This window comes from Stenella coeruleoalba, assembly GCF_951394435.1.
Source record: "Stenella coeruleoalba genome assembly, chromosome: 11".
NCBI classification, from domain to species: Eukaryota; Metazoa; Chordata; class Mammalia; order Artiodactyla; family Delphinidae; genus Stenella; species Stenella coeruleoalba.
The window spans coordinates 19,060,908-19,086,175 of record NC_137157.1 but is presented as its reverse complement, the minus strand read 5'-3'; the positions used below and the strand labels follow the sequence as shown (position 1 = coordinate 19,086,175).

Genomic DNA, 25,268 nt, shown 5'->3' with positions numbered 1-25,268 from the left:
AGTCTTGAAGATTGAGTAGAAGATGGAAAGGTTAGAACTGGTGATAGGCAGGGAAAGACACAGACTTTATGCAGAAACTAAATCAAGGCTAAGAAGCATCTCTGTGACTAAATTCTGTTGCATGCTTCAGGTTCACTCCAACCTTTGTGAGACTCCAGATAGGATAACAGAGGGAAATATCTTTATTTATTTAGTGAGTTTTGTATACTCTGGCATTGTTTTGCCCTCACTCACAAAGCCCTAGAGAACCTGGATGAAGACCTGATCCTCCCAGGCACGCAAGTACAGACAGAGAAATTTCTGAGAAGAATTGGCCCAGGGTTTTCGAGAACTTTTGAATTTAGGGATTTTGAACAAAATCCTGCCCATCACAATGGTTTTCACAGTAAGAGCAACAGCTGCGGGTACTTAGTCCCCCTGATTTATGTGAAAAGGAAGGGCAATTTCATCATACTTTTTCTCAGTCCCAAGTGTGGGAAATTCCAAACAGGCTCAACGCTACCCTCTAGTGTGCAAACTGGGCAGATGTGGGGATCAGAGAGCATTTGTGACAAAACCCCTGGAAGACTGGAGAAGGTAAGGAGAAAGAAACATTCTTGTATTTGCAGAAGGTCCATGAATTAATAAGTATCCAAGGGCTCTAAGAAACAGACAAATACTTCCCTGATGAAAGGTCTAACATGGTACTTCCCATAGAATATAATGTTCTGGAAAGTACCAGTCCTATGTGATATTCCATTCACATACCCTCCTGAGGCCCATGGTGAAAAAGTTAGGAATTCTCTGTACACCATGCTCCCCAAGCCCTCGTTAAAGAATCAGTGTTTAATAAAGGCTTGTATAGTAAAGGCTCTGGGAAGTTATGCAACGATGAAACTCTGCTTCCCACACATATTCGAACACTGAAACCTTTTCTGTTTTGTTTTCTCACACATCCATATTATCCCCTGGGAGAACTGCTCCTAGAGCATACATCGGCAAGTGCTAGTGGGAAAAACACAGAGTTCTTACCTTAACCTCTCCTATGATGAAAGAAGATCTGTCTCATAGGGTTTGATTACTCAACTTTGCTTGCAAAGATAGAAGTCAGTAGTAACCCAGTAGAGCTGACCAAGGTACAAAAGGGCAAAAGACCAGGGTGATGACTGAAACCTAGTATCTGATCCACGACACCAAGGACTGGAAGATCCCATAAGAGGCTAAGAGGTCATCCAGCTCCACCCCACCCTACATCCCATCCAAGTCTTTAGGCAAGACACGCAATCTTCTTACGGTTCTCCTAACGTGGCTTTCTCACTCTCTGTCGATCAAAGTCCGAATGAGGCTTCGTTCAAGTGTCCCCTTCTTCAGATTTTTCTCCTGACTCTAGGCTCCATTGAGCATTTCCATTTCTGACCTTCAGTTAGATCATTCATTTATTCATCGAAGGCATATTGAACACCTGCTATATGTACAACATGGTGCTGGGAATGCAGATCTGAGTAAGACAAAGAGCGTACTTTTGAGGAGCTCATAATTTCTGCCACTGAAGGAAGATGTGAAGAGGGGACAATGCAGACTCCACTGAAGCAGATGAAGATACAATAAGCCACAAAGACATTGCTGAATACCATCCAAGAGGGTTGTCAACAGGATCGCATGGAGTTCCTAGAACAAAGCCTGGCTCGTGGTAAGCACTCCGTAGATGTTAGCTGTTATTGTTGTTATTACTACCACTGCTATTACAGATTACATTTTTTTGCATTACTTGGTTCTTTTTTTTTTAAAACCGGATACAATTTATTTATTTATTCACTTATTTATTTATTTATGGCTGTGCTGGGTCTTCATTGCTGCGCGTGGGCTTTCTCTAGTTGCGGCGAGCGGGGTCTGCTCTTTGTTGTGGTGCGCGGGCTTCTCATTGTGGTGGCTCCTCTTGTTGCAGAGCATGCGGTCTAGAGCGCAGGGGCTTCAGTAGTTGTGGCACGTGGGCTCAGTAGTTGTGGCACACGGGCTTAGTTGCTCCACGGCATGTGGGATCTTCCCGGACCAGAGATCGAACCCGTGTCCCCTGCACTGTCAGGCGGATACTTAACCATCGCACCACCAGGGAAGTCCCATTACTTGGTTCTTAATATGCTGTAAGTGTCCAAGAAAATGGAAGAGTAAGATGCCATCTCCCCCACAAGTGGTTTACTTGGTGAAATTACTCCTTTACTCAGTGGCTGATAAATACCAGAGCCAGTGACACTTTATTTCTCTGCCTGTAAAATGATGCTACTGATGACTCTCTTTTTGGCTTATTTCATTGATTCATCAATTCCTTCCTTTATTGTTTTGACGAATACTTATGGAGTCCCCATTATGTGCCAGACTCTGTGCGAGGGATGGGGAATATAGTAATCAACAAGACAGATATGGTGTCTGCTTTCCTGGAGCTTGCTATAGCCCAGGACTTGGGAGAAAATTTGCACAAAGTTATGTTATGTGAATGTATTTTGTGACATACAAGGCAGGGGTAAATGTAGAGTATTAGTACAATTTAACAACTTACCAACAGTACTGCTGTCAATCTTGGCCCTTAGTCTCTGGAATGGAGAACATCATTGTGCTTACTTGGCACTGGGCCTGGTTTCACGACCTTCAGAAATGTCTGCTGAACAGATTAATGAGTGGACAAATTAATTAGAAGCATTATTACTAAAATTCCATTTGCTACATAAATATAATCATGATGAAAAGAGAGGGAGGCGATAAGAATACATATGAATTAATGAACTCCTATTCTGTGATAAATGACATTATGTACCTCATTTTAAGGGTGAGAAAAAAAATGAAGTTCAGACATATTAAGTAACTTGCCCAGGGCTTCAAACCTATACACACAGTTAGTAAAGGAACCAGTGGCCTGAGAACACACATTTTCCTTCCCCTTTAGGGGGAAGCTACATTCTTTCCCCCGATCCCGTTTTTATTATTGGGGAACACGGTCTTCTTTTCCAGACTAAACTAAGTGGGAATGGATGAGGGGATGACTTCCACCTAATATGTCACAGCTGGAGATGGGTGCCATGGCCATTAGCTGAAATCGACGCCCTGAAGGCAGTCATTACCAGCCCGTCTACTAGGAACCCAGAGCATCTCTGATAAGGAAGTCTTGATGTCCTCCCAACATTTTCCAAATAAAGTGAAACAAACAACAGATTTCCTTAACACCAAAAGGCCAGGAGTCTCTGTGCTGAGTGAACTTGATGGAGAACTCAATCACACAATAATGGGGCCTGAAAGTCACCTAGTCCAACTGTTTACTTGACTGTTTAATCTCCTCTACTCCATCCCCACCAAGTACCCTCTAGGCTATGGGTTGGTGAACTTGTTCACATTTAGGGTAAGCTATTTGGAATGAGCTGATTGGAAAGTCTATTATATGTTGAGCTGAAATCTTCTTCAGGCAGCTTCTACTCATTGGTTTTCACTTTCTCCCTTGGGATCACCCAGAAACCTGATCTGCTCTCCACATGATTCTTATTTCTATGTTTCTCCTATGATACTTGACATACCACACGCTCACGCTATTATAAACTTAATCCTTTTCCTTTCAACTCATTGTAAATAAACACCTATTTTAATCTCAAAACTGAGCGATAATATCCATGAAATTGTAGGTTTGATATGTTTGTTTTCTATTTTTTCTAATAAATATTAACTATATTATCAGTATGTTATTAATTACATGTATTATTTGTATTCATGTATTATTAATTAACATTATTATTAATGTATTATTAATGTATTGGTGGTGGTATGACTACCCCATTTTGGGAAACACCATACATATTCCTTCTCTGTATACAGTATTTGAAAATATCAGTCACAGCCTTCATTAGAACCAACATTCCCATTACTTTCAATCATATAATATTATGCAAAATTAATTTACCATCCTAGGTATTTGCCTCTGATTCGTCTACATGCCTACTTAGGTTTGTGGGAGCCAGTCTCCTATAAAATTCTCTAATTATTTATGTTCTGATTTTACTAATACCATCTGTGTTTTCATTAGCTTTCTGGGCAGTTGAACTACTGTATGTATTTCTAAAGAGTTCACTTGTCCTTAAAATCCTTAAGCATTTTTTTATCCACACCAATGCTATAACATCCTTTCCCATCTTGTTCATTCTTTTATTCTTTCCAGTAGAGAATGTTCTTCTTGCCCCCCAGCTCTATTGAGATAAAACTGTTGTATAATATTGTGTAAGTTTAAGATGGACGGGTTGCCATGACACACATATTGCAGAATGATTACCAGAATAACGTTAGCTAACCCATCTCCTCACATAACTATCATTTTTTAATGTGGTGAAGACATTTAAGATCTACTCTCTTAGCAACTTTCAAGTATATAATACAGTATTTTTTTTTTAATTGCAGGTCTTGGTGGCTTGTTCTTATTAATTTATTTATTATATTTGCTGTGTTGGGTCTTCTTTTCTGTGTGAGGGCTTTCTCCAGTTGTGGCAAGCAGGGGCTACTCTTCATTGCGGTGTGCGAGCCTCTCACTATCGCGGCCTCTCCCATTGCGGAGCACAGGCTCCAGATGCGCAGGCTCAGTAGTTGTGGCTCATGGGCCTAGTTGCTCTGCGGCATGTGGGATCCTCCCAGACCAGGGCTCGAACCCGTGCCCCCTGCATTAGCAGGCAGATTCTCAACCACTGTGCCACCAGGGAAGCCCCAATACAGTATTTTTAACTGTACTCATCATGACGTGCAGTAGATCCCCAGAACTTATTCCTCTTATAACTGGAAGTCTGTACACTTTGATCAACATCTTTCCGTTTCCTCCCACGCCCCAGCCCCTGACAAACCACCATTTCCTCTCTGTTTGGCTTTTTTAGATTCCATGCAAGTGATATCATACACTGTTTTTCTTACTTATTTCGCTTAGTATATGCCAAATTGTACTAAGAAGACACAAATCAATGGAAAGATATCTCGGGTTCATGAATCAGAAGAATTAATGTTGTTCAAATGCTAATACTATCTAAAGTCATCTATAGACTCAGTGTAATCCCTATCAAAATATCAATGGCATTTTTCACAGAAATAGAAAAACAATCCTAAAACTTGTATGGAACCACAAAAGACCCCAAATAGCCAAAGCAATCCTGAGAAAGAAGAACAAGCCTGGAGGAGTCACTTCCTGATTTCAAACTGTACTACAAAGCTCTAGGAATCAAAATGTTATGGTATCGGCATAAAAATAGACTCATAGAACAATGGAACAGAATCGAGAGCCCAGAAATAAATCCTGGCATACACAGTCAACTAATATTTGACAAGGGAGCCAAGAATACTCAGTGGGAAAAGCATAGTCTCCTCAAAAAATGGTGCTGGGAAAACTGGCTATTCTTTTGCAGAAGAATGAAATTGGACCCCTTTCTTAACCCCATTCACAAAAATTATTCAGAAATAAGTAAAGACTTAACATAAGACCTGAAACTTCAAAACTCCTAGAAGAAAATATAGGGAGAAGGCTCTTTCATATGACACCAAAAGCCCAAGCAACAAAAGCAAAAGTAAACAAGTGGGACTTATCAAACTAAAAAAGGTTCTGCACAGCAAAAGAAACAATCAGCAAAATGAAAAGGCGACCTATGGAATGGGAGAAAATATTTGCAATTCATATGTCTGATAAAAAGTTAATATCCAAGATATATAAGGAACTCATACACTCAATAGCAATAATAATAATAATAATAATCCTATTTTAAAAATGGGCAAAGGACTTAAATAGATATTTCTCCAAAGAAGACACACAAATGGCCAAGAAATACATGAAAATGTGCTCAAAATCACAAATAATCAAGAAAATGCAAATTAAAAAACTCAACAAGATATCATCTCATACCTGTTAGAATGATTATCATCAAAAAGGCAAAATATAACAAGTTGGCAAAGACGTAAAGAAAGGGAACCCTTGTGCGCTGTTGGTGGGAATGTAAGTCGGTACAGCCACTACAGAAAGCAGAATGGATTTTTTTCTAAAAACAAAAACAGGGCTTCCCTGGTGGTGCAGTGGTTGGGAGTCCGCCTGCCAATGCAGGGGACACGGGTTCATGCCCCGGTCTGGGAAGATCCCACATGCCGCGGAGCGGCTGGGCCCATGGGCCATGGCCACTGAGCCTGCGCGTCCAGAGCCTGTGCTCTGCAGCGGGAGAGGCCACAACAGTGAGAGGCCCACATACTGCAAAAAAATAAATAAATAAATAAAAATAAAAATAGAACTACCATTTGATCCAGCAATGCCACTTTTTATTATATATCAAAAGGAAATGAGATTAAGATCTAGAAGAGATATCTGCACCTCATGTTCTTTCTAGCATTATTCACAATAGCCAAGACATGGAAACAACCTAAGTGTCCATTGACAGATGAATGGATAAAGAAGATGTGGTGTATGCATAAACAATGGAGTATTACTCAGCCATGAGAAAGAAGGATATCCTGTCATTTGCAACAACATGGACGGACCTTGTTCTTTCTTTTGGAACCAAGTACGAGAGCTTGCATTGATCTTTACTATATTTCATCTTGACCTATCAATTTAACTGTAAGGATGCGTGCTGATTCTGATTCTGTTACCTAAAATAGTCATTCTCTCTCCTAGCCTCTTGCCATCTACAGATTTGATAACCATGCATTCTGTATCTTCATCCAAATCACTGACAGGCGTATGGTCCTAGAAACTTGCTTCCAGGTTGATATTAATCCATCAATCATCTTACTTTGGGTACTAGTTTCTATTATTGAATTCATGTTTCTTCATTATTAATCTTCTAGAGACTTTTGTCATTTAATATGGTTTACGTAACACTCTGGTAATCACTTTTGACATACTTAAGTACTGCTTCACAAGCACATTTTTATTTTTGTAAGATTATTAAAGAATTTCTTAAAGACCACTCACCACTGGATGTTATAATAAGGTTTATTATTATAAAGTACCTATTTATCCACTCATTGAACAAAACACTTGACATATGCTGGGCCTTTTTAATATAATCAACTCATCATGGTAGATATTACTGTCCCTAAGATACAGGGGAGGAGTTTCTGAAAGGTCATAAAACCATCAACGTAACCCATCTAGTAGTTGGAGAAGCTAAGATTTAAACGCAGGTCTGTCTGACATCATAAAAGCACAATCCACTTTTATTCTAAAATGGTAGACTCAGAATGGGAATTGAGTTTGGACAGATAGGCATGTCTGCTCTCAGCAGAGTGTCTGCATTTGCAAAGCTAATATGTAACAGCTATCCTGGAAAAATATCAAACCCCTGCCAAGGGCTTTGATTTGGAAACATTGAAAATCTTAGTCACATAATCTGCCCAGAAGAGAGGTTTATATAGAAGAAAAGATGCGGCATACTTTGTGTGAGGAGTCTCAGTGTGGAAGCCAGGAGCAGAGAGCAACGTCGGGAGAGGTACATGCTTTAGTTCTGCATATTAGAGAGTAATACTCCTGAAGGCTGGTGAATTCCAGAAACTGGAATTGAAAATGAGTTTATTTATGGTCTTTGATTGTGGTACAATTCCATGGGAAGAAGAAATAAATATTGTCTCGATTGAGCCTCCAGATCCTGCAGCTGCTGTCACTATAGCTACCACTATTTTGCTTCTACTGGATGAGTAACAGAGCAATGCCATTTCTCTGGACTTCTCCGACCACATTCATGGACACAAAACCAACCCGGGTCATTTCCCTTAAGAGTTTCTGTACTAGAAAGGGAGCTGCATTCTTCACCCTGTCCTACACAGGCTACAGAGCTCCAGTCAACATGGGAACCATTTCAAAGTGATGTAGGAGACTGCTGGCTCCCAAAGGAAAGACAGACTAGTGGTTGTGTTGTATGAACTTCAGTTCCTGGACATTTACCCCTTAGGAAGAGAGTTGAGATGGCTGCTTTTCAATGGGTACAGCCTCTCTGCAACCTTGGCCCTATTTCTTAGCTTTTAGAGGGTGGGTAGCAAGCAAGCTTTTCCGGTAGAAGGCTGTGTTTCCAGGTGCCAAAAATGCACTTGGCCGTGGAACTGCTGCAGAAGGTCTCTGGGGGAACCTCTGTGTTTTTGCATGGTTGTGGGTTGCTAGGTCTGGGATAACCTGGGGCAGGCTGCATTGCTCACCAAATCCTTAAATGAAGTGCTTTAGCATCAGAGCATGGGGTAAGCTTGGCTGGCTTTTCTGTCGGGGTTGGCAAAGCCAACTACATAGCTGCCATGTCGAAGACCTCACGCAAGGTATGTCCAGCTGAAAGCATGGAACATCTTGGTCAGATCAGATGGCTGGTCCATGTGGAAGGGAGCCAGTCATCCACCAATGCTTGTTTAAGGTAATCCGAAACATTTTAAATAATAATTTCATTAAAAAGGCCTTTCCACCTGCCTCTAAATAGCAGAGGAGGCCAGTCTATGTAACGAGAATTTCATTACAGTGGAAACTGTCTTGCACATGTTGTTTTGTTCCGTGGTTTGGTAACCATGCTCCCAAGAGAGACCAGGCTAGGACTTCCTAGGATGTACTACATCAGTGATGCAAATGCCGACCTGATCCTAAGGGAAACTGAAATCTGACCTGACCTATAATGTGATCTGCTTGATTGCTAAAACAAACAGAAGGCCCTCCCACATCCTGCACTAGAGAAAGGCTTGAGCTGGCATCCCTCTGGGTGTGGTCCCTTCACATGGTGAAGGGAAACTTCCCTGTTTTAGATGATGCCTCTGAAGTAACCAGCATAACTTGACAGCGGCTAGCTAGCTCAGAGAATTTTCTGTATTTGGCCAACGGGGGTTGGCATTTGGGGTTCCATGTCTGGCCCCAACCAAACAGCAAGGGAAGTCTGTCTCCACAGCGGCTCAGTATGCCCTGGTGCACAGGAGAACTAGGGGGTACTTAAGAGGTGCCCACACAGTACAGTGGGAGAAACTGTGTTACTTTTCAGACTGGCTGCTCTGAGGCTCTTCCCCGTCTCTGGCTGGGATCATTGTCACAATCTCCCAATGGCCTCCCTGCTTTCTCCCTTGCTCCTTCAGTCTGTTCTCAACACAGCAGCCAGAGTCATGCTGTTCAGACTTGGTCAGATCATGTCACTGCTCTGCTCAGAACCTTCCAAAGGCTTCACACCTCACTCAGTAAATTAAAAGCCCAAGTCCTCATGGTAACCTGTAAGACCTGATTCTATCCTTATCACCTACTACTCTTTCCTTGTATCCACTCTGTTCAGCCACAGTGGCCTCCTTGCTCTTCCTTGGACACATTTCTGTCTCAGGGCCATTTCTGCCTCTTACTTTTTCTTTGCTTATCTACATAGCTTGCTCCCTTATACACTCTAGATTTGTTCCTATTTGATCTTCTTAAAGAGACCTTCTCTGACCCATCCTCACCTAATAGCACCCTCTCCTCCACTTCCTCGCCTAATGTTTCACCCTAGCATTTATCAATGTCTAATATACTATACAGTTCACTTAACATTTTATTCATTGTTTGTCTCTGCTGGACAATCTCTGGGAGCAAAGATTTTTGTCTAATTTGTTCCCGATTGAATCCCCAAGATCTAAAGATCTATGATAAGCACTCAACAAATATGTGCTCCGTAAATGAATTATACCATTTAATCCTTTCAACAAACGTGTGAAGCAGATTCTACTGTATCCATTCACAGGTAGAGAAAATAAGCTTAGAGATGTTAAGTGACCTGCCCCAGGTCACACTGAGTCATTGATCTTTCTTTGGCCTGATCACTTACTGCAGGGCATCATTACGCTGCTTCTCCTGCCACAATACCAAGTCTCCTAAAATCAGTAGCTTTCAGGTTCAGTCCTACCACACTACTAATAATCGCTAGTCCCTTCCACACCAGTTTCTACAGACTGAAGTTAACAGCATTTCTTCCATAATTCCTCTTAGGCTTTACAAAGTAGTGACCCATACTTTTCCATGTTGTAACTCATTCTCTGTCCACAGTGGACCCGTGAGATGAGGGGCTCTCCTTTAGCCCAGCGCAGACAGATACTAAAAAGAAATCCTGTAAATGAGAACATTCTAAGTGGACTTTCTATAGCATATTGTTTATGAAGCGCAATTTAAAATGCTTTCTTATTCTTATTGTATGTCCTTCCTGACCACTCCAGGAAAGAACTTTGACCCTGAACTCAGAAGGTCTTCATTCAAATTTCATCTTTGTTATATAGGCTAGCTGTGTGACCGAGGGCAAGTGACTTAAACATGTCTTTGACAAGACTTTCTAATCACCAAATAGCTCTTACTGCAGAGGGTGATTGTAAGGTGTGAATGAAATTATGTTCGTGAAGCACTGGCAAATATGATGAGAAGGCACAGAACATTTAGATATGATAAGGAGATGGTAGTATAATTATCGAGAGCAGGGATCTAAAGAGGCCCACATCAGCTGCGTTGTTTGTCACCATTCCATTGGCCCAAATTAGAATGTGTGAATTAATTCATCACCATTGCTAAAAACAATAAGAAGTCTTCAAAATCATCAATCAATCAAAAAGCATTAGTTAACAAACTTCCACTATGTTCTCTTCATTACCAGGTCATGAGTTAAAAACAAAATTCCCATTGGATCTTGCCAGTATATTTGTGGAGATAAACATTTATATGGGAAAAAAGAACTAAGAGTACTCTACAGTAAGCAGGTAGGGCCAGAGACACAGCAATGGCTATCAGCAATAGAGGGGTAGAGATCTTTCCCAGAAAAGGTAGTCGAGGAGGGCTCAGTAGGGAGGTAGTACTTTGGGCTGGCCTTACATGTGAACTGAATCTGAATAGGTAGCAGGAAAGCAGACACATCACTGGAAGAATAAGTTAGCTTAAAAGATGAGGCTGACAAGGGAGGATGGAGTCAGAAGCTAGAGGGCCTTGAACAGCAGTTGAAGAACTTTGACCTTGATCCTACAAGAAATGGGGGAGTGGGTCAATGTGTAAGAACATAAGAAATGTTTAAGAGGCAAAGAGGCAAAGAAATCTGGAATGTTGGAGCTGGAAGTTACCTCATCCACTTCAGCCTCAACCTGGGATTGAAGAGGACCCAGAGGTCCAGAGAAATGAAGTGACTTGCCCAAGAGACAATGTCAGTCAACCCATGACAAAACCAAGACTTCAACTCAGGTCTCTGCCTCCTAGTCTGGTATTCCCCACTCTTCAGAAAAGAACAGCACATGCATGGCTACTTTTATGGGCCATAGCACCAAAAAGGTCTTCTCTTACCCCAGCTCCTCACACATGCATCAACCACGATGCACACTTACCATTGCTAAATTTTACAATCGGCATTAAGTGATCTAAGATAATTCAGTCCAGTATTCTAGTGAGCAAACAAAGAGGGACAAGAGTTAACACAGGCGTCTACACTTGCTTTTCCAATAGCCTGAAATCAAATGATACCTGCTTTTCTTTCACATTTGCTCTACTTTCCCTTCAAATTCCACTTCTTCCTCTCACCCATTATTTAATCATAAGGTCTTAATCCCAGGCCCTGTCCACACCATGTCTGAGCCTTGCAACCAGGTCCGGGTTGCCAACAGCCAAGTATTTTCTTAAGAAACTAGAATTGACTAGGCTTTGATTGGAATAAAATTTGTTTTTACAATTCACATCTTGAAATAAAATTTAAACTTCTGCTTGGTGTGTTGAGAGGAGCCAAATAATAAACTGAAAGTGAAATTGTTGTCCCTCCGCACAGTCCAGCAACCACATGGGAGTGTGATTTGCCTGGACCAAGAGGTGATGATGGGCCTGACAGTGTGATGGGCTGAATATTGGATCATGCTCAGCCTAGTATGTTTCTCCAGAAATTACTTCCTGGAAATAGAAATACCTCACTGTACTAAACTCTTGAATTTGCCTTTGTTTGAACATCTATAACATAAGGGTGGGTAGATATGTGGATGAACTAGATGACAGGTGAACTTTGAGATTCATTGAAGCCCTGTAATCATTATATTCAATTTTAACCAAAATGACTCAAAGTCCGCTTTTCAGAATTCTAGTTATTAGGAGGAAAACTCTACGCTTTCTTGCACTGTACATTGTCTTATGCCTCATACAATATTCCATACTTAGGGATCACTATGTATTAGCTTATTAAAGGCCCCAAGAAGTTTTGCAGTAAGTAAACTGCTTAAACAGCTGCTGCCCAAACTTATTTATCATGGAATCTTTTCTTTTCCTGCAAGAAATCTCTAGCCTAGTTTTACTAAATTTATTAGCAAGACAATAATGAATGAAAAGAATAATTACCGGTGAGAACTGGGCAAATTTCTTATCTACTAACATGAGAATATGATCCAGTAATTCATGACAACAGTCCCTAGAGGAGAAAAACAAGAGGCGATAAATATGATTTTTAATCAACTAGAAAAGGCTATATATAGGGGTATGTATGGAAAAACAACTAAACATGATTTACATTTTGACATTCAGGAATGATTCCAGAGCAGCTCACCTGCTGGCTTGTTAAAATAATGTTATCTCAGAAAGGCCAGCTATTCAGAAGATAAATTCCTATATGACACAACTATTACAAGTAGGTTCAAATATCATAAAGGATTCATGGCAGAAACACTAAAGTCACATAAATCCCCTGTAACATCAACAACCCCCATTTGCATAATCACGTTGCCAATAAAATCCTTTCTTATACATTATCCTATTTGAGTCACTCCATTATTCTGATTTTTATCTCCAGTTTATAGATAAGGACACGAAAACTCAGAGAGGCTAAGTGTAGTGGATGTTGCAGTGTGCCACCCAGATTCCCTTTAGCACCAAGACACCCCCTTCCTCCTGCCAAAATTGCAGGCCGCTGGTGGGTCACCACTGAGTCCCTCCCCAGGACAGGAGGAAAGACCTTGAGCAAAGGCAGATCTGCCTCCCAGGATAGCCCACATCTACTGACTTGTCAAGAAAAGGGGAGAAAGCTTGCCTCGATTCGGGACATCTCTGAAGGGCTAGCCCAGATTCACAGTTTCTGAACCTACTGTAACAACTTCATCACAGTTCCTGAGCCTCTGTTGCCTCTTCCAAGTTCTCCTTCTCTCATTTCTCTTAGATGTGGACCCCCAGGGCCTCCCCAGTTAACATCCTGCATGCCAATCTCCACCTCAGAGCCTGGTTCCTGGGAAACCCAACCTAACGACTCTAACTTGACTAAGGTCACCCCACTAGCAAATAACAGAACCATAACATGAATGCAAATTCCATGCTCTGTCAGCACACCGATATGCCACTTGGCAGGTGGGCCTATGAATGGATGTGACCTCTATATTCACATCCCCTGCCATTAGGCACCGCATTTGCTAGCTTCAGTCACACTGGCCTCCTTTGCCTTCCTGGAACCACCAAACCCAACCCCCTCAGAGCGTTGTGCTACCTCTTTCCTCTGTCTGGAAATTTCTTCCTCCAGATCATTATATGACTGGCTCTTTCTTATCTTTCAGGGCTCAGCTACAGGATCATCCCCTCAAAGGTGCCTGCCCTGACCATCCAATAGAAGGTAATCCTTTTGTTCTAGTCTTTCTTCTCTAGCACACTGTTCTGCTATATGTTCATATTAGCACTTAATTCCCTGACATTAGCTTACGCATTTACTTGTGTATTATCTTCTCCCTCAAGGCTTGGCCTCCAGAAAAATGTAATTCCCATGATAGCAGGAACTTTATGAGTATTCTCAGTACTTTGAACAGTAGTTCTCAAAGCGTGGCCCATGAACCACCAATGAAACCGTTTTCATATTAATACTTAGACATGAAATGTCTTTTTCATTATGTCAACATTTTGCAATGGTTATATGAAAGCAGTGGTGGGTAGAGCTGATGACTCCTTAGCACGAATCAAGCAGTGGCATTAAACTGTACAACTACTTATGGTGCTCCTCACTGTAATGTCCTTAGAGGGGGGAAAAAAGCTAGTTTCATTAAAGAATGTCCTTGATGAAGCAATAAAAATTATTGTTTTAAAATTGTGACCCTTGAGTACACATCCTTTGAATATTTTATGTGATGGAAAGAAAGCAACCATGAAGTGTTCCCCTTGAGTGACAAAGAAACTTTGTGTTGAAGAAAAGCATTTGTGTGCTTGTTTGGTATGAGCTATTCTAGCTGCATTTTTCATGCAACACCATTGTTACTTGAAAGAACGACCAACGGTCAAACTATGGTTATTTATATCTGGGTATGCGACAGACATTTTCTCAAAAATGAATTAAAATGCCACTGCAAGGAAAACAGCTGACAGTATAGTTGCCCATGATAAAATTCAAAATTTCAAGTGAAAATTAGAATTTTGGAAAACTTGCATCTGTCATCATCATTTTGACAGCTTCCCACTACTTAAAGATGTTTTCTGATGAAATTAGCGATATTAACAAATATGTGATTTTAAAAAATATAGCATATATAGTGTGAGGCAATGTGTCAACTTTTAGACTACCTGAATAACTCAGGGAACTACCATTTTCATAGTGAACAACGCATGAAGTTACAAAATTACACATGGTAAAAGGAACCATTCTGAGTGCAAGATAGACCAATGGATTTTAACGTAATAGAGTATGAAAAATTAATTGATATGGTTTCAAAATCCTCATTGCTGCTAACTTTTAAGAACTCACTACTAATTGAGTTTTATTTTAGCATCAAAGATTATCCACAGTTATCCAAAAAGGCTATCAAATCACTTTCCCTTTTCTAGTTACGTAAGTATATAAGAAACAGATTTTTAAAATATACTTTAACCAAAACACATATCACAACAGATTGAATGCAGAGTGCAAAGACAGAACTGTCAGACAAAGCCAGATACTAAAGAAATTCACAAAACTGTGAACCAATGTCCCTTGTTTTTATTCCATTCTTTCTTTTTTCTTTTTTTATTGGGGTATAGTTGTTTTACAATGTTGTGCTAGTTTCTACTGTACAGCAAAGTGAATCAGCTATATGTATACATATATCCCCTCTTTTTTGGATTTCCTTCCCATTTAAGTCAGCACAGAGCACTGAGTAGAGTTCCCTGTGCTATACAGCAGGTTCTCATCAGTTATCTATTTTATACATATTGGTGTATATATGTCAATCCCAATCTCCCAATTCATCCCACTCCCCCTATCCCCCCTTGGTGTCCATATGTTCGTTCTCTGCATCTGGGTCTCTATTTCTGCCTTGAAAACAAGTTCATCTGTACCATTTTTCTAGATTCTGCATATATGTGTTAATATACGATATTTGTCTTTTTCTTTCTGACATACTTCACTCTGTATGACAGTCTCTAGGTCCATCCACATCTCTACAAATGACCCAGTTTTGTTCCTTTTTATGGCTGAGTAATATTCCATTGTATATATGTACCACATCTTCTTTATCCATTCGTCTGTTGATGAGCATTTAGGTTGCATCCATGCTTTGGCTATTGTAAATAGTGCTGCTGTGAACATAGGGGTGCACGTATCTTTTTGAATTATGGTTTTCTCCAGATATACGCCTAGCAGTGGGATTGCTGGGTCATATGGTAGCTCTCTTTTTAGTTTTTTAAGGAACCTCCATAGTGTTCTCCATAGTGGCTGTATGAATTTACATTCCCACCAACAGTGCAAGAGGGTTCCCTTTGAAACAATTTCACTTTTCTCACTAGTTTTTTTTATTGTTTTGAAAAATAGAGCGCTTTTATAAAATTTATCAATGTTATTTTTGTTAATATGTAATGGAATTATTGACTTAAAAATCAATCAATTTTTAAAGTTTCTTAGTCTTAATTTAGAAATTGATAAATATTGATAGATATTACCCACATAAACAAAAGCTCTTTGGGGTCTTCAAAATTTTTTAAGAGTGTAAGGGGATCCTGAGACCAAAATGTTTGAGAACTTTTGGTCTAGAATTAGTGCTGGCATAGATTCGGCATTCAAAAACTATTTATTGAATGTTCCAATATTTATAAAAGGAAACAGGTAATTTTAAAAAATACATTCCCAGTTGGGTTATAGATCATGTCTCTGCACAATGCAAAAATAGAATATTGTATCCATCTGAGTGAGCAAGTACACTTTCCCAGTGGCTCAAAGTACGTAGCTGTCAAGAAAGAGAATATCCATCCCAAGTTTGATGGTCTTGTAAGGAAATCTCCATTTCCTACAGACAGCCAAAATCAAAGGTTTTTTAGGACGCAGGAAGTCTGTCGGCTTAAAATTAGTTCTCATAGACCTTGCCTTGCTTCGTAGTGTTCTTTACCTGTAGCCAAGGAACATTTATGAAAGAGAAGAATCCAGCACAGTCCCAGACATTTAATGAGTTCCTCTACGCTCTACCCATCAGGCTGTCTAAAGACATGGCAGCCAATGCTGTTTGAACAGGAAATCTGCTTTGGAAGCCCTGACACTTAAAGTTTCTCTTTAACGGATATGGATCAAATCAAGTTCATAGTCAGGAGCACCAAGCTGCCCCTCTTCCTCAAGCTCCCCTCTCAAGCCAGGGCATGATAACCAGAGAGAAGCAAAAAAAACTAGGATTATCAACTGAGATGGGGACCCTTTGGTAGTGCCAATGTTATGAAAGCTAAAATTAAGAGGCACTGAAGTGAGCGTTCTCAATATTGAAACTCAAATATGACAATGGGATTCTCTGCCCAACATTTTCTGGAGCTGACCCCGGGATTTTCAACAGTTTTAAAGCAGGCTCATTCTACGGCTCGCCAGATTTTGAGCAATAGTCCTGACCGGACTTCATCAGAAAAGTAGAGGAAGTTCACCTGAAATTTTGGAACAAGGGCTTCCCTGGTGGCGCAGTGGTTGAGAGTCCGCCTGCCGATGCAGGGGACGCGGGTTCGTGCCCCAGTCCGGGAGGATCCCGCGTGCCGCAGAGCGGCTGGGCCCGTGAGCCATGGCCGCTGAGCCTGCCCGTCCGGAGCCTGTGCTCCGCAACGGGAGAGGCCACAACAGTTAAGTAGAACCAAAGTAACAAGACCTTTCCATTAGACAGACACTTTTTGTCCTACTTAAAAAAAAATGAAGTGATAAGAAAAGCAAGTGATATAAATAATTTCATGAGGAGAAAGGACTACTTACAAAGAGTACCTGGGGTCAAACATCCTTTCGGCTGTCTTTTCTGTACTTTCAGTGTTCAGAGCAATTGATATAATTAATAACAACTATGGTTCAAAACGATGATTCAGAGGCATCAGAAATTCAGGCACTCACCAACTCCTCATGAATCTTAGAAAGTTAACAGACAATTTATTATTGAAACCTTTGCACCGTGTCTTGAGATAACTGGGAAGGCTATGAATAGTTTGTACTACTACTCACAGGCTACGAACTGCTGTGACGCATTTCCCTGGACTGATCCGGTCACATTATAGGTACTACCAGTTAATAGTTTGTTACTAAATAGCAGCTGAAATATTGAAGGTGATACAAAATCATCTTTATCATAATAAAACAGCCATCCCTGGACAGCCTGAACGTCAGGTCCCCTCGCTGTTCTTCCTTCACTCTCTTCAGTTGCTGTATTATCAGTACAAGTGGTTCATGTTTATTGTTTGTCTCTCTCCATGAGAAAGGAAACTCCAGGCATGGAGGGTCCTGGTCTCATTCCCTGCGGTTTCCCTGCACCTAGAACACAGCCTGCTGCATTGTGAGGGCTGATAATTGTTGCTGAATAAATGAATCTTGAACATTCCTCAAGTGCTTGCATGTTCAATCATAAGTGACAAGTTCCAGTCTCTCTCTGTCTCTCTGTCTATATCTGTCTTTCTTTTTCTCCCTCTCCTTCTCTTTCTCTCTATTTCTATTCTCTCTCTCTCTTCCTTGTATTCTGCTGTTTGTTCAGAGCCTAATCAGGTACCTGGCACATAATAGGAGTGTCTCAGATATTGAATTGTCTTTGTTTGTTCAGGCTGCTATAACAGAATACCATAGACTCAGTGACCTGTAAACAACAGAAATTTATTTCTTACAGTTCTAGAGGCTGGGAAGTTCAAGATCAAGGTGCCGGCAGATCCTGTGTCTGATGAAGCCCTGCTTTCTGGTTCATCGGTGGCACCTTCTCATCTTCTCATGTAGGTAGAAGGACCTTCTTTAATAAGGGCACTAATTCTATTCCTGAGGACTCTGCCTTCATGACCTAATCACCTCCCAAAGGGCCCATCCTCTAAAGCCATCAACTTGAGGGTTTGGATTTCAACACATGAATTTTGGGGGAACACAAACATTCAGACAATAGCAATGATGAAGGAATAAATGAATAAATTGTAAGAATCTTTTCTAATTGCAGTAAAAGTTTTGTCTGGTTTTAAGCATCAACAAGTGGATGGAGAAAGGAGCTTTTCTGATATCCTTGGAAAAGTTACCCAGAGAGTACCCCTTGCTCTGCCCATGCTTGGGGCCAGGGATGGTATTCAAAATATTCAACAACTGCTCTGGTGGCATCCACCCATTAGTTTTGACATCAGTGGTAGACCGGATTAGGTCGCTGGGCCAGGTATTAACTCTCCAGTGGCTGGCTTCCAGAATGTTCTGGGGCACCAGGAGAGTGGTTGGATCACAAGGGATCATGTAGGATGCTTATAGTAGCTGTTCAGACTATTTAAATTTTTTTTTTTTTGCAGTACGTGGGCCTCTCACTGTTGTGGCCTCTCCCGTTGCGGAGCACAAGCTCCAGACGTGCAGTCTCAGCGGCCATGGCTCACGGGCCCAGCCGCTCCGCGACATGTGGGATCTTCCCGGACCGGGGCACGAACCCGTGTCCCCTGCATTGGCAGGCGGACTCTCAACCACTGTGCCACCAGGGAAGTCCAGACTATTTAAATATATTGTCAACCCCTCCATCTCCACCCTGGCTCTATCCTGAATCACAGCCCTGCCTGGTGCCCCTGTAAGGTGGTGGCCCTTCCTAGGAGTGTTCACAGAACAGCCTTGGGGGCTCAGCCCTGGAAGGGTGCACATCACACAGCAGGCAGGGGCAGGGGGAGCATCCTTGGCACTTATGGTTCAGAGAGTGTACTGAGAACTAGGGGTGTCTGATGACCGAAAAGTGAGGCTGGCAAGGAAGTCCTGACCTGACAGCAGTCCTCAGTGGGTTGCAGCTAAAAGCCTGTTTTGTCTGTACATAGAGAAGAGAATGAGCTGCACCTCTGACACAGAATCCCAGGCCACTGGGACACTCCCAGATTCACCGGGACAGCCCCTCTGTAAGGGTGGATTTGGAGGCCCGGGGAGGAGGAAGTGTTTACCCAGCTACTGAGTGACAGAGCTCTGTCTAGAATCCAGGTTCCACATCTAATTCGGGGGCCCTTTCTCCTGTCCACCCAGAGCATGGAGATAGGGACATGGGCTTGGCAACCAGCTAGCCCTTAGTCAGCGTCCTGACTGGACTGTGTGGTAACCATGTGCCACTTCGTATGCCATTTTTTCTCTCTGAGCCTCAGTTTCTCTCTGGAAAATGGGAGCAGCTGCATCTGCTTCACCTAATGCTTGGAAAGCGCTTAGCACAGTTCCTGGCACGTTGTAAGGACTCAGCAGATGTTCGTCATCACTTACATGACTGCTCTTATTATCTCCTTCCTGACTCTGGAATATTTTGGTTGGCTTACTCCAAATTTGCATACTGAATGCTGAATTTATTGGGTGAGGGCTCAGACCCAAATCTTTGCCTCTCGATCCTCTGTGCACTGTTTCTATCCCAGCCACACGTAGCTCTGCCACTGAATTTCTGAAAGGACTGCTGACCTGCCCAGGGTTACCCACCGTTACCTAAAGTTAGGAGCTCTTGAACCCTAGTGCTTGGAGAAAGGGCTGCTCCTCTTAGCAATCTTCTGATGAGCTAGGAGGTTCACCAGAGACGCCCTCTCTGCCAGTCTTACAGATGATCCTATTAGGAGTCTGAGGACCGCCCCCCCCCTTGTTTTGGTGACACACAGGACGGAAAATGCCATTGAATTGTGATGATTCTGAGCCTGCAGTGCCAAAGAGGGTTACTCCGAACTTAAACTATAACCATTCTACCCAACTGTTGCCAAGTTGGGTGTGTAGACGGGATCCCAGACGCAGTGATACTAGGAGGGTAGCTGCAACCACTGCTTATCAAGCCCTGCCACCGGCTGCTTCCTTACCCTTATTTCTTTAGCCTAAAAGTAAAGAAAAAAAGACAAAGAACCAAAGGTGTCTAGTTAACTAAGGGCATTTGCTCGCTGGGTTTTAGTTCACTAAGAGGCTTACCATCATTCACACTGGGCAAACCACCCCTTTGTCTCCTTTATTTAAATCAATCTGAAAGAAGGAAAAAGAGTCTACTTTTTCCACTTGATTTTCCCTGTGTGTGTTGACCTGACTTTCGATGGTCTGTGAACCCCACCCACTGTGTCTGTGCCCAAGGCTCCAGGTGAGAGATTCTTGAGTTAATCTAAAACATTGGCAGTGTTGGACACCAGCTAACAAGAAGGTGAACGTTCCCATTGCGGAGTTATGCAAGTCTCCGTATTGCTGGCACAGGCTGGTCCCACTTGCCAGAGAAGATCTATGTGGACTGATAGTTTATGAAAGAGGCTAGGAGGAGAGAGGGACGAGGCCAGGTGGCAAGAGGGTCAGCAGGAGGGCAAGGAAGGCTCAAGAATATGGCTCAAAGGCAGGACTGACCAAAGCCCTTGGCCGGGGACGGCAGCGATGTGAGCACAGAGTTCACCCTTGGCCTAAGTAAACCTTCACGAGGGCCTAAATAAAACTTTTTCACTTAAAAAACTTCAGCAGTAATGACTTCCAGCTGTGTGACAGAGCAAAGCCCCAAGTCCGAATAGTTTCCCTAGAAAGAAACAATTGTGTCTGCCCCTGCCTCTTTAACTCTTTCATCCCCATCCCGGAGGGAGACGCATCCCAAGTCTGTTCTCTGGTCCCTCGCAGGTGGAATGGGCTGGGCAGCTTTGGTGGCCTTTGCACGCTGGGCCTGGAGCACGGTTCTGGGCCTCCCCTATCCCAATCATATCCCTACAGCCATCCTCTCCATCGTGCTGTAAACTGGAGTCCTGCCTGTTGCCTGTTTTAGTAAATGGAGTCTCACTGGGACACAGCCACGCCCATTCGCTTGTGTACTGTCTACGTTTGCTTTCTTGAAGCATTAGAGTTGAGTAGTTGTGACACAAATACTATGGCCCGCTAAGTTATGGTCCTGGGCCCAATCCTAACGTGTGTGTGTGTGTGTGTGTATGTGTGTGTGTGTGCACGTGTAGGCTTCCCCACACCAACAAGCAATTCTCAGACACCAGCAGGGCGTCTGAGAATTCAACTCAGGTCCGACAGTGTCCCCCTGGATATAGAATCAGATTCCACAGGTAAAGAGTTCGGTCCCACAAGACTGCCCTCCACTTTAGACACCAAACATAAGCCCAGGTTACAAGTTGGAGGGTCCAACAACCTCCTCCAACTCAGGAGGCCACTTGCAAGTCCACGTTATTACCTGTACTTTTGACCGAAGGCTATAGATCAGAGATTCCCATGACACCCTCCTTGGTTCGATTAATTTGCTAGAACGGTTCACAGAACTCAGGAAACCTGTTTATTCACTAGATTACCAAGTTATTATGAAGGATATTAAAAGATATGAGTCAACAGCCAGATGTAGAGATACATAGGGCAACATCCGAACAAAGGACCTTCTGTCCTCGTGGAGCTTAGGGCCCCACATGGTGGAACATGGAAGTTCTCCAAGCCCCCTCCTTTTTGGGTTTTTATGGAGGCTTCATTACGTAGGCATGATTGATTAATTCATTTGCCTTAGGTCCAACCTCCAGTTCCTCTTCTCCCCCCAGAAATCAAGGGGTGGGACTGAAAATTCCAACCCTTTATTCAGGTTGGTTCCCTTGGCAACCAGCCTCCATCTTTAGGTACTTGGCCAAAGTCATCTTCATTAACATAAACCCAGTTGTGGTGGAAAGGGGCTAGTTACGAATAACAAGACACCTGTGTTACCTTTATGGCTCTGAAACATTTTCAGGAGCTGAGGACAGGAGACCAAACATCATAACAGAAGATGCTCCCATTAGTCTTATAGCTTAGGAGATTCCAACGGTTTGGGGACCTGTGAGCCAGTAACTGTGGATGAAGACCAAATATATATGTATTTCTTACAAATCACAATATTGCGTCTGCAAAGCCTAAAATATTTATCACCTGGTCCTTTACAAAAAAAGTTTGTGGAGCCCTGATTAAATTTAATGTAAGATTACTTGAGGCTTGCCTATCTATATCAATATCAAAGCTTTGGTCTTGTTTCCCCATTGAAACAAGAGATCATAGAGTTCAATCCATTTTAGATAAGAAACTGATGTTCCCAAAGTAAAGGGACTCTTCAGGGTTGGGTAATGGTAGAATTGGGTTTAGTATTGAGTTCTTCTCCCCACTCCCCTGACTCCCAGGCCGGTACCCTTTTCACCATATGGGCTGCTAACCCAAACAGCAAATGGACCAAAGGGATAGCTCTTTGCTTTCCATGATCAACAGCAAAATACCCACTCGGGACTGGTTTTCAGAGGGACATTTTCTTAAGATCTTTTTGCTACGTTTTGCATGGGAGTACTCTAGTGTTTGCTAAAATGTTTTGTAGCTCATTGTACCTGTGCAATGATCTGGTGTTTTAATATTTGAGTATTTGTATCTGATGGTTGAACAATTGTTGAACCCGGGATAGAGCCAAAAAAAAGTGCTCTCTGTTCATTTGATCAAAGCCTATGAACCGTGCCAAGAACTTGCATAGTGATTTTAATGGACTATTATAACAGGTACAGAGTAAGTTGTTTGTCAGCTAAATTTTAATTTGATTTTTCTCTAATAATCTCTCAAGGATAAATTTCGACTCTGACCAAATAGACCAAAAGTTCTGAGAGAGCAAGTAACAGATTTTTTGAAATTTATGCATTCCTTCCAGCTTTTTTGGAACTTAAATCATAAAATAACCCAATAGAATAAACTCACAATTAGCTGGAATCAATCTAAACCAGAGCCCTCAAATAACTGAAATTTAGTTTCTGGGTCACCTTTTCCCATCACTCAACATTTAGGGGAAAAGAGCTTCATAGCAACAAAACAAGAGATGGAAATTTAGTTTAAAAATTGACAAAGCAACTTCTGGGAAATGTCTCTGGAGTCAGTACAGACATAGAATGGGAAGATGAGTAATTTCCTGGGGTCCTCACAGTTTGTTAGGTATATGCCCCTTGGGAGACTGGGCTGTGGATTCTGGGAAGCAGCCACAAGAAAAGGTGGAGTCACCAGCTGGAGCTAAAGAAAGATAAGACTCATGTTCTTACAACCAGCCCTGAGTCAGACCACCCGAGTCACGAAGGGTCCCCTTAACTCATATCCATGGACTTCTCCAGCCTCGTGTCTCACCACCTTCAACCCCAGCCCTGAACAATTGCCAAACTGGGTTCTCCTAAAACCCCCATGGTGTCCCTCTCGAGTGTGAACTCTGTAGTGGAATTCTCTGGGTTCAAAAGCTAGGTCTGTTCTTTATCAGCTGTGTAACCCTGAGCAAGTTATTTAATCCCTCTGTGCCTTTCTTTCCTTATTTGTTAGATGAGAATAATAATAGTGCTTGCCTGCTACGGTTGTTCTGAGGTTATATGAGCTAATATATGTCAGGTGTTGAGGACACAGCCTATTACCTGCAGGGACTCACACACGCTGTTCCTTCCACCTGGAACAGCCTCAGGCCGCCTGGGTAGGAAAATGACTTTCACTGACTCTCCCCACCCTGTCTGTTCCCACGTGAGGCTAGGTTACATTTCCTGCCTCTGGGTTTCCGTAAAACACTCCACTACTATAGGGTGTTTTGGGTACCTGTCTGAGTCTCCATTAGGCTGAGTTCCCCAAGAGCAGGAACCTGGTCTTAAGCATCCCAGTGTCAGGCACAGTGTCCAGCACAGGCTATCCTCCCAAGTCTAGTTTTTAAATGAATGCATAATGCATGAATGAATGGACTATGAGTAAATCAATAAGGACACAAATGAAAGGCACATTTCTTTTCCATATCTTCCATCCTTCTGGACCGTAGACTGTGTACACGATAAGCACTCACCTATCCAGCTTTGAGTGAATGAGATTTAAAAAAAAAATTTCCCTTCCTCAAAAAACCCCACTTCCAGCTCTCAGAAAATTGTCAGAATGCACTGATTTTTTAGAACAAGACATTTTACTGTCGTCTTCCAGAAAGCTTTCATGATGAATACAGACATCTACAGTGCCTAATCGTGGGAATGGTACCACCTGGGGTTGTGCAGTGTCCAACCCACACAGAGATGGTGGCCCTGACTGCTTCCTAAGCAGGAAACCTGACTGATGGATTTAGAAATGAGTGTTTCCCTCTAAAACTCAGAAATCAGACCATCCTGTGAACCACGATGGGTATTTTGGTATGAAAGACTGCAAGTCTGTCTAATGCCACATAGGCACCCACTGTGGCCTCAGTCCTTTTACTCAGTTCATCCGTCTTCCTCACTCAGCTTTACTCAGGAACTTCTGTAAGCTTTTCTTCCCAGCAGTGATATATGGAGTTAAAAGAGCATGAACTGGAAGCCAAGAGACTTAGGTTTTATTTCCAGCTCTACAGCCAATCAGTTGGGTGATCTTGGGTGAATCTCTTAACTGATCTGAGTCTTAGTTCCCTCCTTTGAAAATAACTAATAAAAGAATTTGAAGACCCCAAGACTCTCTGCAGAGGTTAAGTGCTATCATCATCATCATCATCATTAGTAATTATTACTATTGCTCAATAATAGTATCGTTGTTTGGTAATAATAACAACAATAGTACTAATAATAAATCCACCCTGATCACCACATTTGAAATTGATTCTGATATTTCATAAATTAGATGAGATCACACATTAATGCAGTAATCAGTTAACAGGGATTTAGTGATCTGATAATCCACCTTCATCTCAGAACAGAGAGCAAGAACCTTGGAAGAAGTGACACTTGATAAGTGCGGATTAGTGAGAAAGAGATTAGGAACATGTGATGCCTCCAGAAGACTTTAAAACAGGGTAAGAGGAAGTCACGGGATGCTTAAAAAGAAGTGAGAATCTTGTCCTCCCAAAAGCCTCGTCTCAAAGTTGGGCACAAGGGCTGCTCTGAACACAGGATTCAGAGCCCTGGAGTGGTTTCTAATGGATAGCTCACAATTATACTGTGTACTATAATTTACACACTTGTTTGTGAACCAAACACT

At 42.1% G+C, this 25,268-nt stretch overlaps 1 long non-coding RNA gene across 1 annotated transcript; it reads left to right on the top strand.

Annotated features, from left to right (window-relative positions):
- Positions 1-1,592: 1,592 nt before the first annotated feature.
- On the top strand, positions 1,593-18,026 carry LOC307194163. Its single transcript, XR_013830520.1, has 3 exons — positions 1,593-1,669; positions 13,501-13,556; positions 18,010-18,026. It is a non-coding gene; the product is annotated as an uncharacterized lncRNA (long non-coding RNA).
- Positions 18,027-25,268: the final 7,242 nt, after the last annotated feature.